The sequence below is a fragment of the Frankliniella occidentalis genome, unplaced genomic scaffold, assembly GCF_000697945.3.
Source record: "Frankliniella occidentalis isolate FOCC.00 unplaced genomic scaffold, Focc_3.1 Scaffold80, whole genome shotgun sequence".
Classification (NCBI taxonomy): Eukaryota; Metazoa; Arthropoda; class Insecta; order Thysanoptera; family Thripidae; genus Frankliniella; species Frankliniella occidentalis.
The window spans coordinates 1,051,164-1,058,724 of NW_026267210.1; the positions used below are offsets into that span (position 1 = coordinate 1,051,164).

At 65.0% G+C, this 7,561-nt stretch overlaps 1 protein-coding gene across 3 annotated transcripts in view; it reads left to right on the top strand.

Moving 5' to 3' along the window:
• The window catches only part of LOC113209098 (septin-7), a 42,563-nt gene that overhangs the window by 18,778 nt on the left and 16,224 nt on the right, over positions 1-7,561 (top strand). Inside the window, exon 1 of one of the 3 annotated variants that reach the window (XM_052268991.1) lies at positions 2,491-2,746. The exons of 1 other annotated variant lie outside the window; for it this stretch is intronic. The gene's annotated coding sequence lies outside the window, so the exon portion shown is untranslated. Of the gene's footprint in view, positions 1-2,490; positions 2,747-7,561 lie in introns of those variants that run through there. One more of the 3 variants, XM_052268990.1, reaches the window with a different exon arrangement.

The window sequence follows — 7,561 nt, forward strand, 5'->3', positions numbered from 1 at the left end:
CCCTTTCCCCCGGCCACCCTTTCACCCCCCACCCTCCGCGGCGGGTCCAGCCAGGCGCGCGCGTTGCCTTGGCTACGGCAGGGTGTGGCTGCGTGGGTGGTGGGGGCGCTGCTAAAGTTGGTCACCCCCTTCCACTCCCTCCTCTCCACCCCCCTCTCGTTCGTTACCACTGGAGAAATGGACCGCCAAAGCATACCCCCCCCCTCCCGAACGTTCTCGTAGAGAAGGGAATCCGGGAATCCATGATGAAGACACCGCGTCTTTTCTCTTCTCTTTTTCCCTTCTTTTGGCAACTTGTGATTTGCGTTGATTTTTCTTTTCCGAGCCACACTAATCACCGTCATTATCTTCATCATTTCTCGCGTCCGTGCTCGCCTCGTTGCGGAGCCGCCTGAGCCGCGTGTGGTGCGTGGTGATTTACCGCGCGCCGTGCGGGATTGCTGCCGCCACTTTAGGCGCGGCGGGTGCGGTGGGGCGGGGCGGGGCGGTGTTCCGAGTTCCGTGCCGTATCGCCCGCTCGGTATCGCCGCCCCCCATCGGCGCGGGCGCAGCAGCGCTGCATTTCGGCCGCGGGCGAGCCGAGCCGCCGCGGGGCAAGCGGGGCGCGCGGGCGAGAAAATTACTCGCTGATTTGAATCCTCTCACGTGCGCTGCTATGCGGTGTTTTGTGGTTTTGCGATTATTCCACGTGAAACAGCGAGAGCAGAGATCGATGACGATATGACTTGCACCAGAGTCCGCTGTATCCAGCTACTAAACAGAGGAAGATGAATAGCGAGTCGAACATAACGTACTACATACTGCTATGTCGAGAATTTCCCGACGGTGAGCACTGTCATACCGGTATAGTGGGGGTTAGGGGAAGGCTTTTTGAGCAACCATGGAACTTTCTGTTCAACCCTTCAACCCCCCCATTTTCCTCACGCAGGTCGGCCAAAGCCGAAGGATAGCACACCCTCTGCCGCCGGTCCATACCCGAGCCCTTTCCAAGGGGCGCTACGCGCGCGGGGGTCGATCCTAGCGGCCCTGGGTGCGCGGGGTAGCGCCGCGGGGCTGTGCGCTGGAATTGCGTCAGTGGTGCCCCACAGGGTGCCCCTCCTCTGCCCCTGCCCTTCCCCCCGGCGCTTCGCGTGCGCCGCGCCGCCTTGTTTTCTTGTTGGGACACTCGACACCTGCAGTCCGCGTGGGCACGCCAGTGGAGGGCTGCAGTGCGAACGCCGCAGGGGGTAGGCTTCCTGCAGGGGTGGAGGGTGGAGGGGTGTGGTTGCGGGGGCTGGGGGAGTCAGGAGAGTCCACCCTGTGCCTGCAGCAGGACCCTCGGGCCTGGAGGCCGCTGACGCGCAGCCACGTAACCGCACGGCGCCCGCAGGACCTCGCTGCGCTGTTTAGCGTAGCGAGAGCCCCGTGTGTATTAGCACCCGCAGGGGGCCGTCCCGCAACGGCGTGCCGCTCATGCTGATTGCTCGGCTTGTACGTGGTTGGTCGCGATCCTCCAGATCATCCTCCCCGTCCAGGTCTTTGGGGTCGCGTCGACCCACTTCTCGTATTTTATTATTCGTTCTGCTGGCGCCCCCCGCCCCGTTGCCTTTCCGTTTTACAACTCGCCCCCGCGAGCTGTAAAGGGGGTGATCGCGTGCCCCCCGGTCGGGGCGCTGCGCCGCGTTTCACCATCTCTCTCGTGTCCTGGAAAATAATTCAGGCAACCTTGCGGGGGAGGGCACGGAAAGGGCATTTGCAGAGCGGTGAGCGCGGCGTAACGCTCGTGAGCGGGGTGCTTGCTGGCCGCCGTGGGGTGGTTCTGGGAGCCGGGGGAGGAGGACGCAGCCCGGCCCCTGGCCGTGCTGCTGCTGCTGCACTGCAGCACACCTTGGTCGCTCTCTGAAATTTCCCAATGGGGTTCTGGCCTGTCCGGTCGGCCGGCAGACGGCGTCGAGGCCACCTCTCTGCTCCGGCTCCAACCCCTTTCCTTTATTAATCGCGTACGCTGCTCGCCCACCTGCGCCCGCCGCCGCGCCGCGCCTCGGCCGCGTCTTCGACCCTTCGACCCTTTACTTCCGCTGCAGCAGAGCGCGCCGCCGCACCGCGTGTCCTTGGGTCGCATCAACCCGAACCCTTGATGATCCCCGCCGGCCCCGCCCCGCCCTGCTCCGTACTGGACGGTCCCGACGGCGGCGGTGCATCGCGGGGAGGGGAGGGGAAGAGGAGAGGGTGCCGCGGGGGGAGCCGTCGCCGTCCTCCCGCCGGTATGAGTCAGTCCCCTCCCTCTCTCCCCGTCCCGCCCTCTCTCTCTCCCGCGCCCCCTACCCCTCTCCTCCCCGCGGGCGCGCTGCCTGCCGCTGGCCCGCTGGCGGCGCGTCGCTGCGGGCCGCGCAGACCGAGCTGGCAGTCGGGCCAGGCGGCGGGCGGGGAGGCCGAGCCGAGCAGAGCGCAGCCGAGCCAGCGCCTGGAGCCGAGCCGGCGCGGGGCAAACCGACACCAACATCTGTACGGCTACGGCGAGCCTGGGTCGGGGCGGCGGCGGGCGGCGGACCCGGGCCCGGGCCTCACCACTCCGTTGTGCCGCTCGCTCGCTCCCCGCTCTCCGCTCCGTCAGTCAGTGCGTGTCCGTGGTCCGTACGGCACGGCGTCGTGGTGCAGCCTCGTGGACGTGACGTACCGGCGACGTGGCGAGGGCGTAACGCCTCCGGAGCGTCCACGGCTCCGTGCGCGCGAGCGTGTTCGTGTGTGTCGAGCAGCGCGTCAAGAGGTGTGTGTGTGTGTGTCCTCGGAACACTACTGTCAGTGCATCGATGTGTGTTTTGAGTTGCTTCACGTCCCGGACCGTCTCGAGTGTCTTCACCAGTCTTGACGTTGTTACACAAGGGGGTTTATCTCGGGGGGACGCAGGATACCAGCTCCCCCCTCCCCCTTATCCATCGGCCCCTGTGCGCAACATATGGGCCCCGGAGTGGGGAGGGGGTGGAGCACGGCTGGCCAACCCGACGGGCCGACCCCACCCTCTGAAATCACCCCCCTTGGGGCCCCCCGTGGGTGGGGGTGAGGGGGTAGGATTGTTATATTGCAGGGATGGGGTTTGTTGTCCAGCTCTGCGACCTGCCTGGTGAGGCGGGACGTATCCCTGGAGCGGCGCTCTGGAGAAATCAGGCCGGGCGCTGCTGGGGCCGCTGGAGCGGGCGCAATTAGACATGAATTAGCCGCGGCTCACCCCGTGCCGTATGACGAGAGTCGTCCGTCCAGTCCGCCTGCTCCTGGCGCGCCTCGCCTGGAGGACGCTCGGGGCGTCCTGGCCAGAGGAGGGGCCCCGCAAAGGGGTGGCGGCTCCGCAACACCTGGGGCCGGCCCGCGCCCCGCCCCGCTTTCCTTGGGCGAGCGACTGCGCGGACGGCCCGAGTGTTCGGTCGCGTCCTGACGAGTGGAGGAGGATTCTTGACGGCGGTGGTTTTTCGTTGTCTTTCCTCAGGAGCAAGCTGTGTGTGTGAGGCTCGCCATGCGTCGCACTGACAGACACATGGCCGTGGGGTGGGTTGGGGAGGTTAGGGCCGGGTGCCGGCGGCGGTGCCAGCCTCTCCCTCCCGGTACAGCCCGCCTGGAAAACATCCCGATGCCACCGTCGACGTCGGCTACGTCTTCACATGTGACTGACCGTCGGCGGCCCGGAGTTGCGGCCGCACGGTGACGGGTACCGCACCGTCACGGCCCTCCCCCGCGCCCGCCCCACAAGCCGCTCTCCTGGCCGCTCCACGGCCCTCCCCCGCGCCCGCGGCCCTTTGGCCCGGCCGAGCGTTCCCCGCGGGCCTTGTTGCCACATGTCGGATGCACAGGATGCACTTGCCGCCGCGGACGGCCGGGCGGTGCAGGTCGCGGCCGCGGCGGCCCCGCGGCGGCAGGGATGTGGATCGCGGTGTTGTTTATTTATACGCAATCCCCCAATTTTTCTGAGGCGCGGCGCTGCTCTCTGTGCGCTGCTGCTCCCTGCCGGCGCCTCGCCCGCCCGCCCCTCCGGGGTGCAGCGTCCCTCCCCCCCTTCCCTTCCCTTCTTTCTCACCCCTCTCCGGCCGCCCTTGCAATATCGATTGGCGCGCTCCGTAAGCTGCTGTCCTTGTCTAGCCCGTGGCTGCCCTGGTGGGTGCGAGGGAGAGCGTTGCGCGTGGCGTAGAGGAAGTGGGAGTAAGTTTTGGAGGGGGATGTTTTGGGGCGGGCGTGGCGAGGCGAGGAACGCAGCCCCGACTGTGCTTTGATTCTGCTGCTGTGGGCGCCGCCTCCATATTGCGTCTCGGGGCTTATCTCTGCGTTTGGCCCCAAGTTCAGATCTCCCCCCCCCCCCACCCTTCTGCCCCGCTGAGGTCAAATATTATCTCCTGTAATGGAGGAGCTCCCTTTTCCTCGTTAGGCGAGGCCGCCTGCGTGTTTGTTGCTCTGGCTGAGACGGCTGAGCAGCGGCCTCTGCAGTGTTGCTTGGTTGCTCACCAGGCCCCCGGCTGCGGCCAGACCAGGCCATACAGCTGTTTATAGTTTTAGCGGCCAGCCGTTGACCCGCGTCCGACGAATGTGCGTCGTCGTCCGGCCCCTTTCCCGTCCTCCCTCCCTCTCTCTCTCACTGCGGGGGCGGGCGCGCACCTAGCGTGCCCTCTCTCTTTCTCTCTTGCACGTTCACATCACGAGCTCGACCAATAAGTACTGCTCGGCCAGCGTTGCTCTCAAAGCCCTTCCTTGTTCTCCGCGTGGGCGTGGCGGGGCGGGGTATACGATGAATGTGTGGGGCTTTGACGTCGAGGCAAGGCCAGGATGCTCGGCGTCAGTTTTTCTCTGCTGCTGCTGCTGCTGCTGCGGAGGGAGTCTTCGACGACGCAGGGCATTTTCAATTTTCACGCCACTTTTTATTGTATCACTAAAATATCGCCCAGCCAAGAAGGTGTCCGGTGCACCACGGGTTTTTTCGAGTCGTGTCCCATGGCGGCATCGCGGGGATGAGAAAGAAGTCTACAGTTCGCACTCAGACAAATCAAGTGTGCAAAACCCCTCACAATTTAGAACTGTACAACCTGAACGCCGTGTGTGTGGGTGTTTTTGCTCTTTGCCAGTCAACAACAAGATTCTGACACGTTCAAGTCTTGGACTGTTCCGTGCCGTTTTCGGGCGCATACTCTTATCACTGTTCATACAGTGTGAGGTGCAGGCTAACAGAATACAGTTTTTCAGTCAAATCAACACGAATACGAATCCGCAGCCGCAGTTCATTCAACAGCTCTACTGGTGCTGAAGAAATTTTCAGTTGAATCCTCGTAAAGGCTCTAAAGAGTGGTTTAGAGCGTATAGCCCCCCGCCGGCGCGATGTTGTAATACTAGTTCTTGCTTGCTACAACAGCGAGCGAGTAGGCAACCCGCGCGCACGCGTGCACTGCGGTGCAGTCTAGCGGCGTGTCGCCGTGGGCCAGGGGGTTGCTTTTCGTCGGACGCGACAACGAGCAGCGTGCGGCCGTCGGGGCGGTCGCGAGAGGCGCAGGCAGCCCTCCAAACGCGCTCATTGTCAGTTCAGCGACCCACCGGTCGGTCCGGCTCCGCGGGCCTGGTCTAGGCGGAGGGCGTGGCGCGTGGCTCCGGCGTGGGCTGGCTGCAGCGCTCCGCCCCGCCCCCCGCTGAGGTGAGGTGCGGCGCAGCGCGGCGATCGGGAGATGCGACGGCGCCGTCTCTTCGGGAATGAATGGCCGAGGCCCTCCCGCTGCCAGCCCACCACCGAGGCGTCCGACAGAAGATCTCTGCTTTAAAACGCTTATTCAACGTTCAAGTTTAAACTGCATTTGGTGGGCCCGAGAGAATTTGTCACCCTCTACTACCCAGCCCAGCCCGCCCGCGCTGTTGCGCTGCTGTGTGCTGGGCTCGGGCTCGGGGGCCGTGTGGAGGGGTTTCTGGACCTCGGGCTCGGGCTTTTGCTGCGACAGCGTCTGTGTTATTTTTATCCTCCAGCCCCCCCCCCTCCCCCCCTCTCCCCTCCGCTCTGGTGTGCTCGGCCGCGTGTGTGAGCCGCTGAGCTGCATGCCGTGGTCTGCGCTGCCCTCGCGTCGTGTGGCGTACTATACTGTTAGTTGCTGCCCTATAAGGTTTAGTGCCGGAGCAGAGGAGTCTGCCGCCCGGGGCGAGGGCAGGGGCAGGAGGGAGGACAGAGGAGATGGTGGAGACGACGACCGACGTTGGACGACGTGGGGGTGAACGGCCCCCGTGGCGGCCTGGTCGCCTCGTCGCGCGCGCTGAGATGGCCCACGTGACGCGTCCCCATACGTCATGACATGACTGCCTGCTGCAGCAGGAGGCTGCGCGCGAGCACCGCGGGGAGGCTGTGCAGCTCGCTGGAGCTGGTCGTGGTGCTCGACGCCGCTGCGTTGCAGCGGTCGGGGTGTGCCGGTGTGCCCCTGGTGGTCCCGGTTGGCCTCCTCCCCGAAGCGCTCTATGTCATCGTCCTCGTATACATTATGAGCCTCGGGCGCCACGGCCGGTCCCGGTGGATACCCGCTCCTGTCGCGGGCTGATGTCCGCGGACTCCAGCGGTCTTCCCCGGCGGCGGTCTCCTCTTCCCCTCCTTTTCCCCCCCGCGGGGTTCAAACGTCGACATATGTATTCTCCCGGCGCGGCGCGGACTCGCTTCCGGCGAGGGAAGTGCCAGTGCCGCCTCTTGTCCGTCCCGTGTACGGTCACCTATCGCCATCGCCTAGCGGGCCCCGGCTTGGCGAGGCGCCCGGCGATGAGCCCGGGCTGCGTGCGCAACGGCGAGTGGAGTACTGCAAGTGTGTAAGGGCGAGGAGAGCGTGTTTGAACGCAGCCGCGAGCCGTCATGACTGACAGCGCCCTTGTAGGGGCACAGGGGGCGGGGTATGGAGGCGTGTCAGCTCGCGGCGCGTCAACTCACTCGCTGGGCGTACCGTCCGGGTATGTGCTGAGGCGGGGCGGGGGGTTCTGCTGTGCGGTGCGACGACGCGCGGCCTGGCCCGGCGGTATTTGAACTCGCGGCGGTGCTTTCTTTTCTTTTTTACCCCCCGTCCTGTCGAGTCTCGTTTCACCGACGCGTGCGTCCTCGTCTCGTCCCCCGGGCGTGGCGGGGTGGGGTGGGGCGCTCCTCGGGGCACTGTGTTGCTTGTCTCGGCTGGGCCGCCGCGCCCCGCCTCGCCCCGCCTCGCCCCGCCCGACTGTGGAAGTAATCAGTGATCGCTGTCTTCCTACATTTTGTTTCTCATTTTCTCCCCCGTTCCTCTTTGTGCCGGGACGTGGACACTGTCTTCTCCTTCGCTGCCGCCGTGTCGAGCTATGGAGCGATAAAACGTTCATACTTGCAATCGACGTTGTTCAAGCGAGACCGGGGGAAGTGGGGGGGGAGTTGTTGCTTTTTTAATCTTCCATGAGATGGGCATTAAAATGGACGATGCTCGCGGTGAAAGTTCCCCCATGTGTCTGCGCCGCTAGTGGCGACGCCTTGGGGCGGTGCGCACACATAGAGGAGGTGCCCTCGTACCGGTGATATTCGATACCGTGCCGCAGCCATCCTGCCGCCAATTCCCGCGCCACACTCCTT